The sequence below is a fragment of the Microcaecilia unicolor genome, chromosome 3, assembly GCF_901765095.1.
Source record: "Microcaecilia unicolor chromosome 3, aMicUni1.1, whole genome shotgun sequence".
Classification (NCBI taxonomy): domain Eukaryota; kingdom Metazoa; phylum Chordata; class Amphibia; order Gymnophiona; family Siphonopidae; genus Microcaecilia; species Microcaecilia unicolor.
The window spans coordinates 233,694,113-233,717,089 of record NC_044033.1 but is presented as its reverse complement, the minus strand read 5'-3'; the positions used below and the strand labels follow the sequence as shown (position 1 = coordinate 233,717,089).

At 44.9% G+C, this 22,977-nt stretch overlaps 1 protein-coding gene across 4 annotated transcripts in view; it reads left to right on the top strand.

The window, feature by feature from the left end:
- Positions 1-4,326: 4,326 nt before the first annotated feature.
- The window catches only part of LPAR2 (lysophosphatidic acid receptor 2), a 71,755-nt gene continuing 53,104 nt past the window's right edge, over positions 4,327-22,977 (top strand). For 2 of the 4 annotated variants that reach the window (XM_030197574.1, XM_030197570.1), the window contains exon 1: positions 4,327-4,747. The gene's annotated coding sequence lies outside the window, so the exon portion shown is untranslated. Of the gene's footprint in view, positions 4,748-9,035; positions 9,520-22,977 lie in introns of those variants that run through there. The other 2 variants (XM_030197573.1, XM_030197569.1) reach the window with 1 other exon arrangement.

Below are 22,977 nucleotides of genomic sequence, written 5' to 3'. Positions count from 1 at the left end.
CGTTGAGTGAAGAAAAATTTCCTCCGATTCGTTTTAAATTTACCAAAATGCAGCTTCATTGCATGCCCCCTTGTCCTAGTATTTTTGGAAAGTGTAAACAGACGCTCCACATCGACCCGTTCCATGCCACTCATTATCTTATAGACCTCTATCATATCTCCCCTCAGCCACCTTTTCTCCAAGCTGAAGAGCCCCAGCCTCTTCAGACTATCCTGATAGGGAAGTCGTCCCATCCCCTGTATCATCTTTGTCGTCCTTCTCTGCACCTTTTCCAGAGAAGTAATCAGTCATAGTCCTCTGTACACTATTGGGTCTGTGAGTTCCATAGACTACGTCTGCCAGACGGTAAAACTGTCATAGCACTGACATCCAGTGGCCTCCAGATAGGCCCGCACGGTGTTGAGACTCTCCAGCGCTCTTGCAAAAGTGACAGGAGGTTGTTGAATTTTGTCAGCATGTACCTCACTGCTCATTTCATCATCTGTTTCATCATCAGCCGTTGCCTGCATGTAGGCGCATATCTCGACATCAGTGCTGTCTTCAGCTGTTTGTAGATCGTAATCAACAGCTACGTAGTGATGAAACTCCTCTTCAGTAACACCGGCTGGGATGTCAATAGCCTGTTTATCTGACGCGTTTGCAACAGCTGCATCTGTTTCGTCCCTCTCCACATCCCTAACAAAGCTTGCCCACTTGTAGCAGTTCACAATGGTTGCCTGTGTAACATGATTCCAGGCTTCTTTCTGCATATGTAGGGAATCCAACAGTGATAGATTACGAGCCAGTTCAACAGCACGTTTATCCTTGCCAGTCTTGTCATCCATAACGCTCATCAGACGACGTAGCACAAGAGCCCGATAATGTTGTTTGAAATTGGCAATTATGCTCTGATCCATAGGTTGGATCAGAGAGGTAGTGTTTGGTGGCAGGAAGACCACCTTGACGTTAGACAGCCTGACATCATCACTGTGTGCAGCACAATTATCATAAAGCAACAAAATCTGATGCTTTTGTGCCCGCATTCTAGTGTCTAACTTCTTTAGCCACTGCTTCCAAATTTCCCCAGTCATCCATGAATTTGGGTTAGCCTTGTATGATACAGGAAGTCCTACTCACCCCGATAGCAAAAGATACCAAGAAAAATACAAATGAAATTACTAACTACCGTCCAGTAGCATCTATCCCGTTGGTAGTCAAACTGATGGAAAGCATGGTAACCAAACAACTTACAGATTATATAAACAAATTCTCAACATTACACGAATCACAGTCAGGATTTACCCCCTCCACAGCACTGAAACAGTACTACTCACTCTCCTAGCCAAATTCAAGCAGGAAATAGCAATAGCCAAAAACATCCTTCTCCTCCAATTCGACATGTCTAGTGCATTCGACATGGTAAACCATAACATATTAATAAGATTACTGGATAACTTCGGGATTGGTGGAAATATACTTAGCTGGATCAAGAGTTTCCTAACCACAAGAACATATCAAGTAAAATCAAACTCAAACATATCATCACCGTGGAAAGCAGACTGTGGAGTACCACAAGAATCACCGCTATCACTGATCCTCTTCAACCCACTAGCCAAGTCCTTATCCAACCAAGGCCTTAACCCTTTCATCTATGCAGACGATGTCACAATATACATTCCTTACAAAACTAAACTGACAGAAATCACCAACGAAATCAAGCTCAGCTTGAACATCATGGACTCATGGGCCAATGTATTTCAACTAAAACTCAATAAAGAAAAAAAAACATTGTCTCATCCTCTCATCCCAACACAGCGCGGACAACCACACAAGTATCAACACCCCAGATTACACCGTCCCTATCTCAGAAAGCCTGAAAATACTCGGCGTTACAATGGACCATAACTTAACACTAGAGAGCCAAGTGAAATCCACAAGAAAGAAAATGTTCCACTCAATGTGGAAACTCACATGCGTGAAACAATTCTTCCTGAGGGAAACATTTTGCAACCTGATACAATCAATGGTACTAAGCCACGTCGACTACTGCAATGGAATTTATGCGGGATGCAAAGAACAAACCTTAAAGAAACTTCAGACCACTCAAAACACGGCAGCTAGGCTTATATTTGGAAAAACTCGATTTGAAAGCGCAAAACCCCTCCGCAAAAACTACACTGGCTCCCAATCAAAGAACGCATTGCTTTCAAAATCTGCACCCTGGTTCACAAAATTATATACGGTGAAGCCCCGGGATACATGACAGACTTGATCGAGCTACCAACTAGAAACACATCTGAATCAACACAAACATATCTAAATCTGCACTACCCAAGCTGCAAAGGATTTAAATACAAATCAACTTACGCATCCAGTTTCTCCTACATAAGCACACAACTGTGGAACGCATTACCAAAAGCCTTGAAAATGACATACGACCACCTAAACTTCCGGAAAACACTAAAAACTAACCTGTTTAAAAAGGCATACCCTACCGATCCAACTTAAATGCCTGATCTCTGCAACACAACAAAACTAAAGTACGTAATGGACATAACACAACTATTCCGCTGTACGATTCCCTAATGTAGCTGTACCACACGAACTTTATCTTACCACATCACTTTGTATTTGTTCACACAAGAGTCAGCAAATGCCGCTCCAGTACTCTGTAAGCCACATTGAGCCTACAAATAGGTGGGAAAATGTGGGATACAAAAGTAACAAATCAAAAAATAAATATCTCTATATATAAAAGGCACCACCAACGTTAAAAATGAAGCCTCCAGCCGGAAGTGTGAAGGGGGAGTGATATCCTGTTTCCCCATGAGTGTCTGCCCCGCCCTCGCTCTCTCTGTAACACAAACAGTGAAGGAAAACACAGCAAAGCACGAAATCAAATCGCTCTCTCTGTAACAGTGAAGGACTCAGAGGGGGGAGGGGAGAGAGGGCAGAAGCCCTCACTATCTCTGTAACACAAACACAGCAGGAAACTTAACACTGAAGGACTCGACTCCGAGGGGGGAGGGGACAGAGAGCACAGGGGAAGGGAGAGAGGGCAGAGGGCAGGGACACACACACTCCCACATGCACACAGAAGAAAACCTTGCTAGCCCCCATTTCATTTGCATCAGAAACGGGGGCTTTTTTACTAGTATATATATATATATTCCATGCGTGCACTTATGCAGAGTCTTTTCTGCAGAGGAGCGGCCTTAAACCATGCATATAAGCGAATCTTGTACTTATCAGTGGTGCGCTAAACCGAAGTTTGTCCCCATAGAAATTGATGGCGCCAAAAATGGCACCGAAGTACGACATGCTTAAACAGAGCATGCTTATCCGACGTGCACTTAAATGGAGTGCACTATATTACATATTAAGGGGATTCATTTTAATTCATTTATCTAGTCCTTACGTGCACATGGTTTTGCTTTTTAAACCCAAAGGTTTCCTAGTACAGCATTTTTCATGTTTGAATTTGTTTTTGTATACAAGTTTTGCTTGATTTGTCTTTATTTGAAATAAAAGAAAATGTTTAAAACATATCTTGTCAACAAGGGGTGGGGCTGGGTGGGACTGGGGGGCCCCAGCAAACTGGTCTGCACAGGGCTCCGCAATTGCACGGCTCTGCACGGCAAGGGTGTGGAAGGTGGGGTTTGGTCTGGGGAGGATATCTGGAGCAGCAGTGCAAATGGAGGTGTTCATGAAGTGAAGGGGCAAGGGAAGCACTCCTTTCTTATTCCACCCCACTACAAGTTTCAAGTTTATTCGGTACCTGAAATAAAATACATGCTAAAATAAAAAAGATCAAAATTACATAATCCAAAAGGATAGAAAGAACAGAAAGATAAAACTGTCAGCATTACAGATTTTAGACACTCATCTTTCAATGTCATTCTTCATTTTCTCATTCAGCCAGGGAACAGGAGAAGCGCTTACACACAGCCTTCCTGTCTGCTGCTGCATATCATACCTCTTAAACAGTGAAACTCTGCAAAAGAACCAGGAATTCTAGTATAACTTTCCAGCATTTTCTTCCTATCATTTTTTTTCTATTGATATCACTTGCTTGGTTGTTTCCATCTCCCTAAACAGATTCCCAGGTGTTGTGCTGTATCAGATCAGCTCTTCAGTGTTTTTCAAATCATAATCCAGACCCAAATTATGAGAAATCCCACAGAAATCCTTCTGTTTCTAAGAAATGAGCAATGAAGCATGTGTTACCGAAAGGGTTAAATCCATGCATGGGGCGGAGACATGGAGTACAAGTGGAAAGCTGGATTGTAGTCCACACCTTATATTCAGTGCTGCTCCACTTCCTCTCTAGAGCCTGTATTACTTGTTAGACAGGTAAAGATGCTTTCTGGCCCTTCCTGCTCAGTAGTCCAGAGCATGGTTGTCGTTAAATAAAAGTTTGCCATTTTTTTTACTGACAAACTATTTTATGGCCACATTATATTGCCGTCATTTTATGCATTACTGAATTTACTATAAGTGGGATTCATACTTTTTTTTTTTATCAAGACCTTGTCTTACAAAACTTGAACTCCATGGCACTGGAGACAGGTTCCATCGACTTTATGGGCATGATATTATTTTTATGGACATATCATCTTGTTACTTTGTTTACCGACATCCCTAGTTCAGCTTGGGTGAGTTTATCTTCCTGGACCTCCATTCTAAGCCACACTGACTCTCTCTGATCTTCTCCCTTGTGCCTCATTTAAAATCTCTAGTTCTGTCTTTGACCGTGTGTGACCTACAGGTGAGTTATTTTATTTACTTATTTATTTATTTGTTTGTTGCATTTGCATCCCACATTTTCCCACCTATTTGCAGGCTCAATGTGGCTTACATAGTACCGTGTTGGCGATCGCCAATTCTGGTATGAGAAATACAGTGTGGCATTACATTAGAGCTCATGAGTGACAGAGGGCAAGATGCACAAAAGTCCTCGTTAGAGCCATTCCGTACCGAATTCCATAACGAATCGGTACAGAACTGCTATGCATGAAGGAAAGGGAATGCAAATGAGCTGCTCGTTGCAGCTCATTTGCATTCTCTAACCCTTTGTTAAAAACGTTGATAATCGTTCCTCCTGGGCCCGTACTTACGTCAGACGAGGGCGGGCCCAGGAGGGACGTTGGAGGAGGCGATTAGCTGTTCTTGCCCGTGCAGCGCCTTCACATAGAGGTGAGGGGCACTGCACGGGCCCGGTTTCAGACGGAGGGGGGCCTGGTGGAGGGGGGGAGTGGCGGCGACAACCTCAGGGCAGGTGGCAGGGGCGGGGCACGGGGGCAGAGGATGGCGGGAGCTGTTTTTTCTAAAAAAGGAGAAAGAGAGGAAGGGAGAGAGGGAGGGGGGCCAGGGCTGCCTAAAAAAGTCACGATTTTAATACAGGGGGGAGCGGGCAGCAGCGGCGACCTCGGGCGGGGGGGGGGGGGGCAAGGCCGTCCATAAAGGACGCTCCTGACGAGCATTTTTGCCACCTCCCGATTTCTTTTTTTTTCTTTTCACATTGTTTTGGAAGCCGGGCAGCCCCAATGAGAGGTACAGACATCTCGTTAGCTTTCCCGGAGTTTTCCAGCATTAGGGCAAGTGGAAAACCTTAGTGCATCTAATTTCAATAGGGTTTCTACACAATTTGCTCATCTGCATTCCATTTTTGTTTGCTGCTACCCATAGGCGCCCCGTATAAGAGGCTTGGGGCGCCTAAACGCCAAATGCTGCAGTGACTGGTCTCTGCCTCCTGTCCCCTCCCGCGCGAGTCTTGCACCTCCTCCCCCCGCTCTCACCCATCCACATGGTCAATCTGGCCTGAGGCATTCTCCTTCCGATGCCGGTGATTCACATAGCCAGCCTTAATCTGCCTACGTCGAAGCCTCTCCCTCATACACGTCCCACCTCTGCGTAAGACAGGAAGTTGCATTAGAGGGGGCGGGACGCGTCTGAGGGAGAGGCTCCGACACAGGCAGATTAAGGTTGGCTATGTGAATCGCCGGTGTTGGAGGGAGAACACCTCAGACTTTAAAAACAAGGGACCATGCAGATGGGTGAGAGCGGGCGGAAGAGACAGGACCCTGGGGGGGGGGGGGAGAAAGCGAAAGCTATGGATGGCTGGAGGAGGGGCAGGGGAGAGAAGAGTCGCTGGTGGGCAGGGAGGGCAGGGGGGAGAGGAGGGCTGCTGGACATGGGTGGATGGAGGGGAGAGCAGGGTTGCTGGACATGGATGGAGGAGAGGGAAGGGAGAGAGCATAATCAGAGCTTAAATTAAGCTATTTTTGGAAATTTTGTTACCCATATTGATACGGAGTTGGAGGGAGAGGTAGTTAATTGTGAGTTGGGTCAGAAAACAGGGGCATATGAATATTCAAATTTGGTGGCGACTTGTATTTCTGTATATGGTTCTGATTTTATTTCATTGTTAGCCTGTTTATCAGCATTTTCTATTTGGTAGCATATAAATACTGTTTAAAATTAAAATTAGATAGGGCCTGATCTCACATGGCATGAAATGAAAGTGCTAAATTTAGATTGTTTTACTACATTCCAACCTATTATTATGTGACTGTTTTCTTATCTCTTGTTTGTCCTGTTTGTCAGTCCTAATTAGATTGTAAGCTCTGTTGAGCAGGGACTGTCTATTAATGTTCAAGTGTACAGCGCTGCGTACGTCCAGTAGCGCTTTAGAAATGATAAGTAGTAGTAGAGAGAAGAAATGCTGGAGATGGATGGAGCGGGAGGGAGGAGTGAGGAAGGAGATGAGATGAGGGAAAAGGAAGAGAGTAGAAAAAAATGTACATGGATGAAGAAAATAGGCAGAAGCTGGATACACTGGACAGTCAAGTCTGCGGAGGACCCAGCTTTTACTTACGGATGTAGGACAAGAAATGAAGAAGAAAGGCAGAAAGTAAAGAAATAAATGGAAAGGAAGCCCTAGAAACGGAGTTAAGAGGACAGATAGCAGCAGAATCGGATACTGGGCCAGCATGATCAGAAAAACAGTCACCAGACAACAAAGGTAGAAAAAATATCATTTTATTTTCATTATAGTGTTTGGAATATGTTCACTTTGAGAATCAGGTGCTCAACATTAAAAGTTTATATTTATTTACTTATTTATGGCATTTTATCCCACATTAAACATGAATTAGGGTGTTTTGTGGCTCTACATGAGGATTGTGATATTATGATACCTTGTTTCATATTGTTGATGGTCTGCATTTTCCGTATGGGTGGTATATTGGTGTATTAGGTTCTGCCCAGTGTAATATTTATGGTACAGTAAGGTTCTGAGTGTGTTTTTGCACAAAGTTGTGCATAATGTTTTGCAGTTGAGCGATTGTGGTTAGTATATGCTTTGAGCAACCACTTTATTCTTTGACATATGATACATATCTAATATCTAAATTGAATAAAAGGTATTAATTGTGACTTTTATTGTTATTTATTTATTTTTTCTGTGTGTTATCAGACAATTATGGATTTAAGCTCCACCCCTGGCCCCACCCCTAACCCCACCCCCTGTAGCCTCCCCAAACAGTTGGGCCTCCGACCGCCTATGCTGCTACCGCAGTGGCGTTCCTAGGGTGGCTGACACCCGGTGCGGATCGCCGATGCACCCCCCCCCCCCCCGGGTGCAGCGAGACACACCCCCCGGGTGCATTTTTACCTGCTGGGGGGGGGGTGCCGTGCACCTGTCGGCTTCGCTCATTCCATGCTCCCTCTGCCCCAGAACAGGAAGTAACCTGTTCCGGGGCAGAAGGAGCACAGAATGAGCGGAGCCAACAGGTGCGCGGCATGCACCCGGGGCGGACCGCCCCCCCTTGGTAAGCCAGTGTGCTACCGTCGGAAATTGGGCTTTAGTACATGCCAGGGTTAAAAACTTGTTCGTTAAAGACTGGTTAAAGGCTCGTTTAGTTTAGTGCATCTTGCCCAGAGTGGATTGGTAATCAAAGAGGAGGAGTTAAGTTTTGTCCAGTTATAGTCTAAGTTTATTTGTGTTGCAATGTTCAGGTGTTTAAGTTGGATCGTTATGGTATGCCTTTTTGAACAAGTTGGTTTTTAATGATTTCCGGAAGTTTGTTAGGTCATGCGTTGTTTTCAAGACGTTTGGTAGTGCATTCCATAGTTGTGTGCTTATGTAGGAGAAGCTGGATGCATAGGTTGATTTATATTTTAGTCCTTTGCAGGTTGGGAAATGTAGATTTAGGAACGTGCGTGTTGACCTTTTTGTGTTTCTGATTGGTAAGTCTATGAGGTCTGCCATGTATAACTGGGCCTCACAGTGAATAATTTTATGAACCGGGGTACAGATTTTGAACGCAATTCGTTCTTTGATTGGGAGCCAATGCATTTTTTCTCGTAAGGGTTTGGCGCTTTCAAATTTAGTTTTTCCAAATAAGAGTCTGTCTGCGGTGTTTTGGGCCGTTTGGAGTTTTCTTATGATTTGTTCTCTGCATCCGGCATAGATTGAGTTGCAGTAATCTAGGTGACTTAGAACCATTGATTGTACCAGGCTGCGGAATATTTCCCTCGGGAAGAAAGGTTTTATTCGTTTGAGTTTCCACGTTGATTGGAACATTTTCTTTGTTGTATTTTTCGCTTGGCTTTCTAGTGTGAGGTTGCGGTCAATTGTAACTCCGAGAATTTTCAGGCTGTCTGAAACAGGAAGGGTGTAATCTGGGGTGATTATACTGGTGGGTTTATTCGTGTTGTACTGGGATGAGAGGATGAGACAGCGTGTTTTCTCTGCGTTGAGTTTTAATTGAAATGCATCCGCCCATGAGTTCATGATTTGCAGGCTGAGTTTGATTTCGTTTGTGATTTCTGTTAGATCGTGTTTGAATGGGATGTATATCTAGCATAATCTGCATAGATGTAAGGGTTAAGGCCTTGATTGGAAAGGGATTTGGCTAGTGGGGTCATCATTAGGTTGAAAAGGGTATTTCTCTGTGCTTCAGGTCTAACCCCCAGCTCAGTCACGTCGGAGTGAGTCAGTTTATCTCCTTGTAATTTGAGAACAAGACGAAAGAAAGCTAGGACTAGAAATCACTTTTAGAGCTCCAGTTAGTCTTGAGTGTTGGTGTAGCAATTTGAATAAAATGCACAAAACCTATTAATTGTGCTTCAAAGTCTTAGTTTATAAAAAAAAGAGGCTCAGAGATTATTTGGCTCCTAGTAATTTTACATTCATGATCCTTAGAAACCTGTTGGGACCAGCAAATTCCAGACCTGCCTTTTTTTTATGGATCAGGAATTCCACCCCAGTTTGTCTCCCTACACTTAGGACTCCACCTCCTTAGGCGAGTGAAGAAAGAGGGAGGCTTACTGCATTCATTAGTTAATGTGGAATGGAAGGGTGATAGCTAAATGTAGAGTGAAACCAAGGAGAAGTAAAATCCGCATGAGAGCGGAGAGACTATAGAGTTTACAACGTTGCAAACTAAAAGAAGATCGGAGCGTTCCAGGACATAACCGACTGGAGCCCAAATTTTGCACAACAAACTAGATCGAAGAAGCTTGTACGCCCCAGAGGTATGGGATCAAATTATACAAGTCCCTGTGCGGCTCAGACTTGTCTAATTGAATGAGGAGGTACCTAGGTTTTCTTCCTAGGAGACGCTCTTAATTGCACATTTAAAAGTTGTTCTGCTTATATCGCTTTCTTTTGTAGTTGCTGTTTTTGATTACTGTTCTCAGCCTTCTGTCTCACACACGTTCCTAACTTAATCATGTCTAAATAAACTTTGCCACTAGTAAACTGAAGGTGGCTAATCAGGCCTGTGGGAGTTTTTGCTGCAGTAGAATTGCAGAAAATAAGGAACAAGTCTCTTTTTGAAGGCAGGAGCCGTAGCATAACAGAGAATTCAGGATGTGCGACTTTAGTTTACTAATGATATTGCTATAGTAGATCAATATGCCACATTTCTTTGAGAAACGAAAACGGATCCCAGAGGATCAAGCCATTTATTGAAAATCAATAGCGTTTTAAAAATGGTAGTTACATGGCTGGTGTAGACACTTGCCAGCCAAATATATACTTAAGCATAATGCCTTTAAGTGACTTTTTAACCAGTAGCAATGAAAAATACCTGAAAAACAAAGACAAGAACATTAGAAACCCAGAACTGCAATGCCAAGTGAGGTTTGGGAAGCAAACATAGCCATCTTTAGGAGGTAGGTGGTGGGAATGGGATTCTTGCGTTCTTATTACTTTTAAAAAGAGGGATGTTCTGGCCCAGCGCAATCTGTGCCCTGCTCTCAGTTTGAATAATTGTACGACTGCTTATCAGACTAGTGGTCTTTATTAATGTTTAAGCCGGGGCCAACTGGGATTCAAATGAAAGATAGAGTGGCCATATATCTTCCTGTGCGGAGGCACAACAGACACTGCCAGTCCGCCTTCAGATTTTATTGGAGGGTATCCTTAAGGAGGTAAGACTTCTCAAACATTCCCTTTTGTGTATTGTAAAATGCCTTGTCTGGGGAAGGGCGAAACGTGCATGTCGGATGTTAATAATAACCCCTGGGTCCGATTGTCTGAAATAAGATGCGTATTTAAGTATAATTTATGTAAAAGAATAAAACATAAGGAAAAAAATATATTTAAAATGTGGCATCAGGGTAAGCCGATGAAGAGTGGTGTGCAAGTTCTATTGCCATAAAAGTTGAGTTGGCAATATGCACAGCTGAGGTTCCTAAGCCAGTATAAGAATATCTTTATAATTGGATGAAAGTATGTGGTGGATAGATGAACAGAGGAGAGGGAGCCATTGACAATATAGAAGGATATAACTTGTCTTTCAAACATGCAGATCTCCCCTTTTCACTTTCTCCTTTCTTTCCTGAGCCTGAATAGCAAAAAAAAAAAAAAAAAATCTGAAAAAGACAATGGGAGCCACCATTGGCCCCTGGGCCTTGCACTGAAGAATAGTGTATTAGGTGTATGCAGTGTTATACACAAAACAAATAGGAGACAGTCCCTGCTTCACAGAGCTTACAATCTATTCAGGACAACTAGAGCAAATAAGAGATTACGGAGTTATTTATTCTGGGAATGATTAAAACAGATAGGGGTACTGAACCAGTTAAAAGCAGCCTTGATTCTAGTGACACACAGGGTCATCAAGAGTTTATCTAGAATTAAGATGAAAGAGACCTCAAAAGGTTACCTTCTCTTTGCCTCCTGGCAGGATGTACTACTATACCTAATAATGCTAGATAGATTTAAAATAATTTTTGCAGGAAGTTTAATCTTGCTTTGCAGTGGTCTCTAACTTGGCAGCTCTGCTTAAGTTGTTGTGGGCACTGGAATTTAGCTGAATCTTTCTATCAGTTTTTTTATTTAGGTGACTGAGTGTAGCTGCCCCCCCCCCCTCCAAAAAAAATGGAAGCAGTAGAGGGGGGCAGACAGAGGCAGCTCTATAATTTGGCCAACTGATTCGGAAGCTTCAGGCAGCAATCTTCAGGGAGGTGTCACTAGCCAGCCTACTTGCCAGCTAGTCTCTATCTCTCATTCCATTCCCCCTCCCCCAGTCCGACATCTCCTTCCATTTTTCCACCATCTCCCCCCTTCCATGGTCTAGCATCTCTTCTTCCTTCCATTCCCCCTGAATATACCTTCACTTCCATTCTAGAAGTCTCCAGTGACTGCAGCAATTCCAGAGATGCCAAGGGTAGCTCATCCCAAAGCTGGAGATTTATCATAGCTATGCTGGAGATTGAAGGCCATTGAGTGAGGTATTTCTCACGGGGCCCCAGCTATGTCTAAAACCAGTTTTGGCAGATGTACATTCTAAAAACATATGTATTCTAATCAATAAATAGAAAATAACATTTCATTTTCTACCGTCGTCATCTGGTCATTAATTTTCCTCATCATTTTGGTCCCAGTGTATGGTTTCTACTTTCCTGTCTTCTTTTAATTCACTTGCCAGGGTCTCTTTGTCCATGTGGCCTTTGCTTCTCTCTCCATGTCCACTATCCATCTTCCCTCTGTGTTTATTGTTCTGTGTAGTGTTTACCCTGTGTCACTTCTACCCTGCCATTTTAAGTATCCTGCTTCTCAGTCTGTATTCTTTTCCTATCCCATATCAGCCATCTGTGTCCCCATTTCCCTCATGTGTCTGTCATCATCCCGCTGTATCCCTATCCTTTTCCATGTCCAGTATCTCCCTCTCTCCCCTTCTTCCTCATTCCTTTCTCTCCAGAAATTCAGCAAAGGTCCCTGTCTCTCTCCTGCCCCCACTCCTTGCAGGTCAAGTATCTTCCCCTCCTCCTCCTTCCCTTGCAGATCCCAGCATCTATTTCTTCTCACTCCCACCCTCCCATTCTTGTATTTCTCTCCTTTCTCCTGTAAGTTCCGCATCATTTAGCTTCTCCCTCCCTCACAGTATGGCATCTCACTCCCCTCCTTCATTCAATATCTGTGACCCCTCTACTCCCCCTCTCCCCCGCAGTTTGGTATGTCTCTCCCTCTTCAGCATCTGTCATGCACTTGATCCCTTAACCACCATGGGGTCCTTTAACTTGCCTTCCATCCTGGCTGGCAGCTGCAGCACTGAAAGCAGGCTGGCTGTGGGTGGTCTGCAAGACCTTTCCCCTGCCAGGCTCGCCTCCTCCGGAAACAGGAAGTAAACTCAGAGGAAGCGGACCGCTTACAGGCAGCCTGCTTTCAGAGCTGTGGGTACTGGTGTGAGCCAGGATTGAAGGCAAGTTTAGAGGACCCTGGGGTGGAGAAGGGAGCGAGTGAGAGACAGATGCCAAACCAGAGGAGGGGTGGGCAGGGGCGGAGAATAGAACAGGAGCCATTGATGGAGAAAAAGGTTCTTTAGCATGTGAGCTGGAGAAGAGGGGCAAATGCATGAGACGTGGCACGTCTGTGATTCACATACTCAGCCCTGCCGCCAACCCTAGAGTCTTCTCTGTACTGTGTCTACCATCTCTTAACATTAACTTCCTGTTTCATCAGGGGTAGGATGCAGTAGAGAGAAGACTCTAGGGTTGGCAGCAGGGCAGAGTATGTGAATCACAGATGTGCTACTGCTCCTGGCGACTTCTGGAATGGAAGTGAAGATAGTTTCAAGTTTATTGAAAATTGATATACTGCCCATCAAGCATTGTCACATTATCAAAGGGAATTGGAAAATACAATAATTAGTAGAAGAGCAGTAAATGTAAGCTAAGGTGCAATAGCAGCAGGGCCAAGCATCCACTGCCAGAGCAAAGGCAATGCTCTTTGAGGGGTAGGCGGATTGGAATAGGAAGTTTTAAAACCAGATTTAAACCATGGAAAAGATTTTTCAAGCCGTAGGGAATGGGGAAAGGAGTTCCAGAGGGTGGGGCCTATCATGCTAAAAATACGAGAACAAAAAACATGTTGACACACCGCATGAAGCAATGGGATCACGAGATTTTTAGCCTGCGAGGAACAGAAGGTTCTGGTGGGAGTATAGGGTGTGACATAGCAGGTAAGATATACGGGGACCCCGGAATGAAAAGCTTTATGGACCAAAGTAAGCAGTTTAAAAGAAATCAGAGAGGTGTGAGATGGTCGTAATGCCGTGATCCTTTTAGGAGCCTCACTACTCCATGTTGGACTATTTGGAGGTATCTGATATCGTGTTTCCAGGAACCATAAAACAGAGAGTTGTGGTAATCTAGTTGGGTTATCACAAATGAGTGGATCAGAGTTCAGAATGCCAGTTTATTGAACAGGTCGCTCACTGAGTAAAGTTGTTTGAATCTAAAGAATGAGGATCAGATGATATTATTAAATTGTGCCTGAAAATTCAGAGTATCATCAAGATGGACACTTAGGACCCTCATGGTAGTCACTAGGGACAAAGGCACCCCTCCCAGCATAATCAGGGCTATCAAGTCAGGGTATCTCTTGCGGCCAAAGGCCATACAGCGAGATTTGGACATATTGAGTCTAAGCTTGTGGGTATGTAACTATTCCAGGACCCCAGAAAGGTTCTGATTAAGAGTTACAATATCTGCAAGGTTGTCAGGATTAATGCTAGTCAGGATTTGAATGGCATCTGCAAAGACGAAAGGAAGCAGGCCAAGTGGTGAGAAGAAGACGTTGAAAAGAATTGGTGCCAGAAGGGACTCTTGGGGAGCGGAATCTATATAGAGTGCCATGCCAGTGAACTGAATGACATCTCTCTGAAATTTAAGAGTGGAACCATGTCAATGCAACCTCTCTGCTCCCTAAATTGTGTAGCTTTTGCAAGAGCAGGGAATGATCCACCAAATCAAATGCAGAAGTTGGATCAAGTGAAATAAAGATTTGGGTTTTACCCTGGTCTAGTGCATGATAGATATAAAGTGGTGATCCCCAGAAGGGCCTTTTCAGTACTGTGCGACTTACGGAATCCAGTCTGGTAGGGGTTCAGGGAATCCATTTTGTCCAAATGATCTAGTTGATTCAGAACGATGCTCTCTATAATTTTGTTTAAAATGGGACGATAGTACAGAAAGACATGTCACCTTTGGGATCTTTTAATCTTGGGGAAAATGGAGATATGTTTCCACTGGGTAGGGAAAATGGCAGTTGTAAGACTGTGAACTATTGTGGACTGGAGGTAAGGGAGACATATTATGCGGAACCAGTGAATATGAAGATAGAGGATAAGGAATCCGATGGCACAATAGTGGTTCTGACAGACAACTTGAAAGTCATAGGTGGTGTCAGCAAACTAAAAGATTGCAGAACATCAGTCGAAGAGGTAGACCTATGTTCTGCGATCTTGTAGTTTGCTGACACCAGGAGGGAGTAAAGGGGAAACTGAGGGTAAACATAGAATGAGAGCAGGGGTAGGGAGAAGATCAGAGAAAGGCTCAGGAGGGTTAACTTAAACTAAAGATTTGAAGATCTGATACATCGTCTTAGAATAGGGGCTTGGCTGAGTAATATTTAATTTTATCCTTGCAGATTTGTGATTTATAAGAGTAGGTCTGCAGTTTGTATGTATTGAAGATAAGAGTCTGACATTTTCTTCACAGATGTTCGGTGTGTCAAAGTTGGTTTTAGGAACAAGGAGATCAGGGCCAAACTAAGGGTCATGACGGCGTCGGGGGGGGGGGGGGGGGGTTAGGGACTGAGAAGGATGGAGCACTGGAGGCACTAAAGTATTATAAGCAGTAGCTATTTGGTGTTCAAGAGAGCAGTTTGGCGATCCAAATCGTGGGGAACAAATCCAAAGCGGCCTCAAGAGACTCGGTGTTGAGATGTTGAAAGTCCCAGGAGTATGACTGAGCCTAGGTCTCCCCAGTGGGGAAGAAAGTGATCAAACTAATTCTTCTTTTTTGCTATACTGCTGTAACTGAAAATAGAACCAAGGGATTTACAGACTAAAAATAGCAAGAAAAGAACACCATAATGTAGATAGAAAAGTGTACCAATCAAACACAGAGTAAGCAAAGAGAGAAAGGGGGAGGGAAGCGCAGAAGAGAGAAAAAGACAAATATAGATCTCATGACTGCCACTGTGACTGGTATCCATCAAACGCTCACTTAAAGGCTTAATGAAGGCATGATCTGTTCATGGCACAAAGAGGGACTGAGAAGGTATAACAGAAGTTGAATCCTCAACTGAAATTATAGCAATACCTAGTACATGACCCGCTTGGTGAGTGGGGAACAGTATGTACTGGCATAAGGAAAGATCCTGTAGAAGGGCATTGAAGTCCGGGCAATAAGGAGCAGAGGGATCGTTGAGGTAAATGTTGAGATAACCTAGATTAAGAAGGTCAGAGGACATCGGACTGATTTGAGAGGGAATGGAAGGATGTTAAAGTGACTGGGGGAGGTAAATACAAGAGAAGGGGGTATAAAGGGCACAACAGATGTGACATTAGTCGAAGCGAAAGGTATTCTAATGGGGGTATTGGAGTTGAGGGGAGAACAGTGCTAGTCCCCCCCCCCCCCCCCCCTTTATGGTGATGGTTAAGGTATAGTATCGAGCAGTTATCCTGGGTTGGGACAATTCTATGTTTAGGTTGTGGGAACAGAGGGATTTCCCTTCTGGAACATGTGTTAGGGGGTGAGAGGAAATTGCTTTCCTTAGAGACTCTGGAGAGACAGTTTTGCCTATGCACAAGTCAAACATTATGTGTCCACCTTGGACAGTTCAATATTGAGGTTAAAGGTGGGTACCCAAGTTCGAAATTTTTTCTTGGAAGTCTCAGATCAGGGCCTTTCTGTATCTAGACTTTATAAGGCCCTGGTGAAACGTCACTCAGGTCAGGATTTTACTGATCTAAAGGCTAGATGGGAGTTGGATTCAGGGGTCCAATTAGGGAATTGGGATGTTTTGGTTACGCTTAGATTTTTTTTTTTTTCAAATTTTCTACATAAGCGAGACTAAGAGAATGTGGATACAGAGTGATCCTGCGAGCATATATGCCTAAAGTGCAGTTAGCTAATGTAGGGGGGAGCAATGGAGGTTCCATTTGTTCCAAGTGTGGTCATCTCAGTCACACTTTTTTTCATGCAATTTGGGTGTGCCCTAAAATTCGTAAATTTTGGGAACAGGTTAGGAGATTTTTGATACGTTTGTTTAACCAGGATGTATGGGGGACATTGGAACAGCTGCTGTTAGATGTGCCTGGAGCATTCCGGCCCCTGTTGAGACATTCTTGCTTGTTAAGTAGGAAGTTATGTTGGTGGCTTGGAAAACTGTTTTACAATATTGAATACTACCGGTTTCCCCGGCATTGGCATTGGAGAAATCAGGTGCATCTTTTGGCCACATGGGAGGCAAAGGAGGCGAAGGGCACTATCCACCACAAAAAATAATTTGTACTAATTTGGGACCCGTATCTGAACCTATTGAACCCCTGGGGCTGCAGCCTCATTGTTAATAATTTATAGATCTCTTATGTTATGTCTGCTCCAATTTATAGTAATTAACTCCAGCTTCTTTTGGGGAGGGGGGAAAGGGGGTGTGTGAATTTGGGTTAGTATATGAGAATTGTGAAGCGCTGCCGACTGGTAGCGCTATAGAAATGATTTATAGTAGTAGTAGGTTGGATTCCCCTATAGTAAGAGGGAGGTAACTAGGGGAGGAGAGAGAGAGAGGATGTGGGGTTACTAAGTTTGGGTTTTAGCGGGGAGGGGTTGTTGGGGTTTTGTGCTGCAAGTGGATAAGATCTGCTAAGACTGGGGGGAAAGTTAGTTTGCGAGGTGTTACTATACTGGAAAAGGTTAACTGGGATGCTGCACCTTTTCTTTGTTCTTTCTTTCTGTCTAAGGTGTAGCAATGCTTTTGACTTCCCAGTATTTTACTGTTGATTATAGTCTGTGGAGAGAGGGTTGAGGTTGGTTTGGGAGGTAGAAATGTTAAAGCATGATGATCTCATTTGAGGTTTATTGTGATTGTTGGCTGTTGTTGATTATCAATAAAATTGTTCAAACATAAGTTTGCTGCATGTCTTTCTCCTCTCACTGTGGAGACCAGCACTGCTCCCTCTTCCTCAGCATCCCTCAAGACTGGCCTAAATGGATGTGGAGACTGAGAACTACAGACTTGTGGTGGACCCTATAAGATAGTCCCTCCTAAGTCAATATTTCTAAGTCCTCCAGTATCCAGGCGGGGCCACCTGCGTTTGGTAAGAAAGATCTGAATCGACAAGCCACATCTCCGTTAAACAAAGGATGTCAAAGGAGTAGAGGAGAACGAGGTCCCTGACTAAGAATTCCTAATGGTACAAAGACTGGACATTAAGAAGGCTAATTTTCAGATGTGAGGGAGAAGGAGGGAAGGGGTGGGAGGGACGAATGGTGGTCTTGGGTACAGGTACTTTACCTGTCGCTGCTGAAAAGGTGTGAGCATTTGCAGTCTCGACTGGTCTGGTAGGCCTGGTCCCTGGGTTAAAAAAAATAAGGTAAGAATAGGTCAGCTATGCTTGCTTCCTTGCTTCTCCTCTCCCAGGGCTCTTCTTTGGCTGCTGGTTGGGGCGTCCCTCTCCTTTTTTCCCTCTCTCTCCCTCCTGGTTCCTTGGTCCTGAAGGTTTTCTTTTTTTCTGGAGGTTCCTTTTTGTGCTTCAGTCCTTGTGCTTCTAGCTATTGTTTAGGCCTTGAATGCCTTAGAGATGTACCTCATTTATTTGGAGTACTAAAGAAAAGTAAAGCCTCCTTTTTATGCCAGTGCTCGGCAGTCTTTTTGTTTTGGGGGCAGTGCTCAGTTATTTTTAGTTGGCACGTTCTCTGCCCTCCTTACTTTCTCGCAATGCCATGATCTCTGAGAAGCTGTGACACTGCACAGCCTGCCGCAAGCGCCTGGATGCTGTAGGTGTGTGCAAGAATTGCTGGTCCTGCAGTGGAGTTTCCCTCGGCATAAAGCGAAGCCAGGATCAAGTACTGAGCGCAGCCAGCACCAGTGCTCCCAATGTGGCAGCAGTTCTGGTTTTGGTGGGAACCACCACCGTTTTGGATCCCACAGAGGTTTCTCTTCAACCCCCATGTTTGGAGGCAGCTTGTTTGCTTGCAGGACCTAAAATGCCAGCAGAGCTAGGAGAATCTTCTGCTGTCAGTTTCTCCCCACAATGTATAAGAATTTTTGCCGTAGATAATCTGGGGAGCCTGACGTTTCAGGGTATGGTAGGCCTTGTCCCCCCACTTCCAAGAGGCAGAAGCTGACCTGGGAAGGGGAAGAAGAGAAAGCGTTTGTGGATACAGTTTCTCTTCCTTCTGAGGAGGAATAGGTTTTGCTGGAGGATGACCGTGTGACTGTGGACCTGGGAAGTGAAGAACCCTGGGCAGAGGATTTGCTCCTGGATGAGGATTCCTCAGTGGTCTATGTTTTTCACCCTGAAGATCTCTAGGAGTTGATAGTGCAGGTTTAATCGGTCCTTAAGTTTGAGGAGGAAGTGCCAGAGCCCTGGAAGGTGGACCCTCTGGTTAAAGGAATTTGGAAGGCGAGTTGGTCTTTTCCTGTGCATCAGGATATTCAGGATGTCATTCAGACTCTGTGAAATTCCCCAGAAGCACCTTTCCGCCTGGTACGTTCTCTGACTAGGCTGTATCTCATCAGAGAGCATGATCGCGAGTCTCTGCACCTGGTCGGCTATGACCAAGAAGAATACAGTTCCTGTGGACAATGGTGCAGCTTTGAAGGACCCTCAGGGCTGCAGGATAGAGTCTCTCCTTAAGCAGAATTTTGATGTTTCCACCTTTGTGGTGCAAGCTGCTATTTGTGGGGGTTTGGTAGCTAGTGTGTGTTTTCGCTGAGCAGAGAAGGTGCTTCACATGCCAGTGGATGATTTTTCTCTTGTGGATCTGGAAGTTGCTAAGATTGAAATGGGCGCCTCCTTTCTTGCTGATGCTTGGTATGATTTGCTGTGACCCTCTGCCAAGTCCATGACACTCAAGGAGGTCATTGTGGCTTTGTGGTTGGTCGCCAGATATGGCCTCAAAATTGAAGCTCAGTAGGTTCCCCTTTACTGGTAAGCTATTTGGGAATGAATTAGACAAGTTCTTGAAGAGTCTGGGTGAGTCCAAGGTGCCTAGGTTGCCTGAGGATCGCCCTAAGAGGCTCAGTCAGGGGTCTACACCCAGAGGGCATTTCCGTGATCTCCATTGGTTTATGCCCGGAAGAATTGTTGGCAGCATAGTCATTTTTTTCAGAGGTCGCAGTCCTTTCAGGGAGGCTGTTGCAGGTGTAGGGACTCTGACCTGGCTGCTTCTGGTCAGGGACATGCCCAAAGGAGGTGTTGGGGCCTAGTCTCCAGTGGCGGTCAGATCTTGATTTGAGGGGCTTCTATGGGAGGTGGGCCAAGATTTCCTTGGACTAGTGGGTCCTCAAAGTCATCTGCAGTGGTTATGCCCTAGAGTGCGTGCATCCATTTCAGGAGACCTTTGAGGAATTCCCCTGTTGGTACCGTTGGATGATGAGTTGTTGGATCTCAAGGGTGTTTGTCTAGTGCCTTCTGCTGAGTGCAGGGTAATTTTTGCCCCATTTTGGATCTTGAGGGCGTTCAAGGTCCAAGTTTTTGAATGGAGGTGGTGCAGCCTTGAGAGTTTTTGACCACCTTGTATCTGACAGAAGCCTATCCCCATCTTGGCGTGTCATCAGCAATTCCTATGCTTCACAATCTTTGCTCGGCACTTTCAATTTTGTGCGGTTCCTATTGTCTAGTGACTGCTCCCTGCACCTTTTCTAAGTTGGTGGTGGCGGCGGCAGTGACTCTGTGGAAGGAAAGGATCATTGTACACTCTTACCTGGACGATTGGCTCATCCAGGCTAAGTCTGCTTGGGAGAATGAACAGGCCGCTTCTCAGGTGGTGCAGGTTCTGGAGTTGCTGGATTGGTTCATCAATCAATCCAAAAGTAATCTGATCCCTTCCCAGATCCTGGAATATCTGAGGGTTTACTTTTGACAAGCTTATTGGCCAGGTTTATTTCCCAGCAGCCAGGATAGTGAAACTTCATTTGCAGATTCACTCCCTTCTTGCTGCATTCTCTTCTTCAGCTCAGTTGTATCTTCAGGTACTAGGCTCCATGGTGGCCACACTGGAGGTAGTGAGATGGACCAGAGCTCACATGAGACTGTTGCAAAGAGCCCTATTTTCTCGATGGTCCCACGGCTTCATTCTTTAGAAACTCTTCTTCCTCTTCAGGTGCAGTTGAGAAGCAATCTTCTCTGGTGGCTTCACACTCCCAATGGAAGGCAGCGTGACCCTGGATATGACCCAGTGGATAGTGGTGATGACAGATGCCAGTCTGTCTAGTTGGGGAGTCCATTGTTTGGGCCAGGCTGGAGACGAGGGGAATCTGTCTAGCGCTTCAGGCCTTTCAGCAGATGCTGGAGGGTAAGTCTGTGCGAGTCCTGCCGGACAACATGTCAGCGGTGGCATTTGTCAACCGAGAAGGAGGGACAAAGAGCCAGGTGTTGATGGAGGAAACAGCCCAGATGATGGCCTGGGCAGTGTGTCACTTGATGGATCTCTCAGCAGTTCATGTGACTGGAGTGGAAAACGTTCAGGCAGACTTCCTCAGCCAAAAATGACCCAGAGAGTGGTCTCTTGTGTGAATCACCTTTGAGCAGGTGGTTCTGAAATGGGTCTGGCCAATCATCGATCTCATGGTGACAACTGCAAATGCCAAATCTCCACAGTTCTTCAGTCACAGTAGGGAGCGTATGTTGGAGGGCCTGAATGCTCTGATTCGGCCATGGTAGTGGTCCAGACTGCTTTATGTGTTCCCACCTTGGCCTCTCCTGGGGCGAGTCATTCAGAGAGTTGTGTCTCAACAGCCTATTAGTGTTGATCTGGTGCACCTGGTGGTGAATGTTTTGTTGCATCTCTCAGTGTCCAGATTGAATTCTGTCATATGGCTTGGCTCTTGAGAGAACGTGTTTGTCCAAGAAAGGATTCTCATCCAGAATGATTGGAACCATGCTGAGATTCTGGAAGACGCCGACTTCTTTGGCTTACTTTGGGGTTTGGTACTTTTTTTTAAGGGGGTCTGGCTGTTAAGGCAATCAGTGCAGATTGATCCCTCCCTGGGACCTTAATCTCATTCTCTTGGCCTTAGTGAAGGCTCTCTTCGGCTTTGGCAGGGTGCACAATTAAGGATCTTACTTTGAAGGTGGCCTTGTCAGCAAGGCATATCTCGGAGTAACAGGTCTTGTCTTGCAGGAAACCATACTTGCTGTTTTCCCCTGGCCTGTGCTGTCCTTCCATTCATTAATTTCAGTAGTTATATACCGCTTAGACCTAAGCAGTTTACAGTTTCATTTTACAGGTACTGGGAGTGGAGGAGTAGACTAGTAGTTAGTGAAGCGGACTTTGATCCTGGGGAACTGGGTTTGATTACCACTGCAGCTCCTTGTGACTCTGAGTAAGTCACTTAACCCTCCATTGCCCCAAGTACAAATAAGTACCTGTATATATGAATGTAGTTGCAAAAAACACAGAAAGGTGGTATATCATGTCCCATTCCCTTTCCGTAGTGCCCAGGGTCACATGGAGCAGCAGAGAGAATTAAACCTGGTCCCCCCCAGGTTCTCAACCCACTGCCAAACATCAGGCAGGAGTGGGAATTGATCCCAGTTCCCCAGGTCCACAACCCGCTGCACTAACCATTAGTCCACATCTTCACTCCACTCCATTCCACTCCAACGTGGTCTCCGTGTTCCATGTGAATCAGTCAGCGGCGTTGCCGGTGTTGTGGGATCTCAAGGGTTTGCAGGACCAGTGCCAGTTGCATTGGTTGGATGTCTGGAGGATTCTGCGGGTCTATCTGGATCAGATGGAGAAGTTTCACTGCTTAGACCATCTGTATTGTATTGTTAGCTGGATGGAGAAGAGAACTGTTTACCATAGCTTGTTTGGATAAAGAAGGGGGAAAGAGAATTGGGAAAGGATACGGGGAGGTTTTATGCAGTGGAAAATATTTTGTCGGAGTAAGTGAATCCCACTGTCTCTGTTGGAGGTAGGAACTGTTACGTTGGGGCTGTCAAACTCCTCAAATTTTTCATTGGTGTGGGAGGTGTTATGTTGGAGTCACCAAGACTCTCTTGGTGGTCTTGCTGGAGTGGGAGGGTATGGTGTTGAGGCTGCCAAGCCTCTCTTGTTTTTGTGGAGGGGGGGTGCCATTGAGCTTCTCATTGTTGTTTGGCACATTTATTGAATCCTCTATTGTAAATGTCACTTCACCCATTGCCCAGTTTCATCAACTCTCATTCCAGCCTTTGCAATATCATTGATCAGATCTCTGTCCATTTCTTCTGTTTTGAGTTGTAGGTCTTTGAGGATGGAAGTGCCACCTTCTCTTTCAAAGACTATCCACTGTGCCTTCTCCCCTTTTCCTCCTACCTCCTTCATTTCAACCGTTTTAAAAGAGCTACTCCTCCTCCTTTTTCTTCTCTGTCACTCCTAAATAGATTAAAGCCAGGTATGATGCTATCCCAGAGGTATAACCAGCTTTTGACATCAGGAGAAGCAGACTTTTGTACAATAGGCACCAGTGTGAAGCTAAAGAGC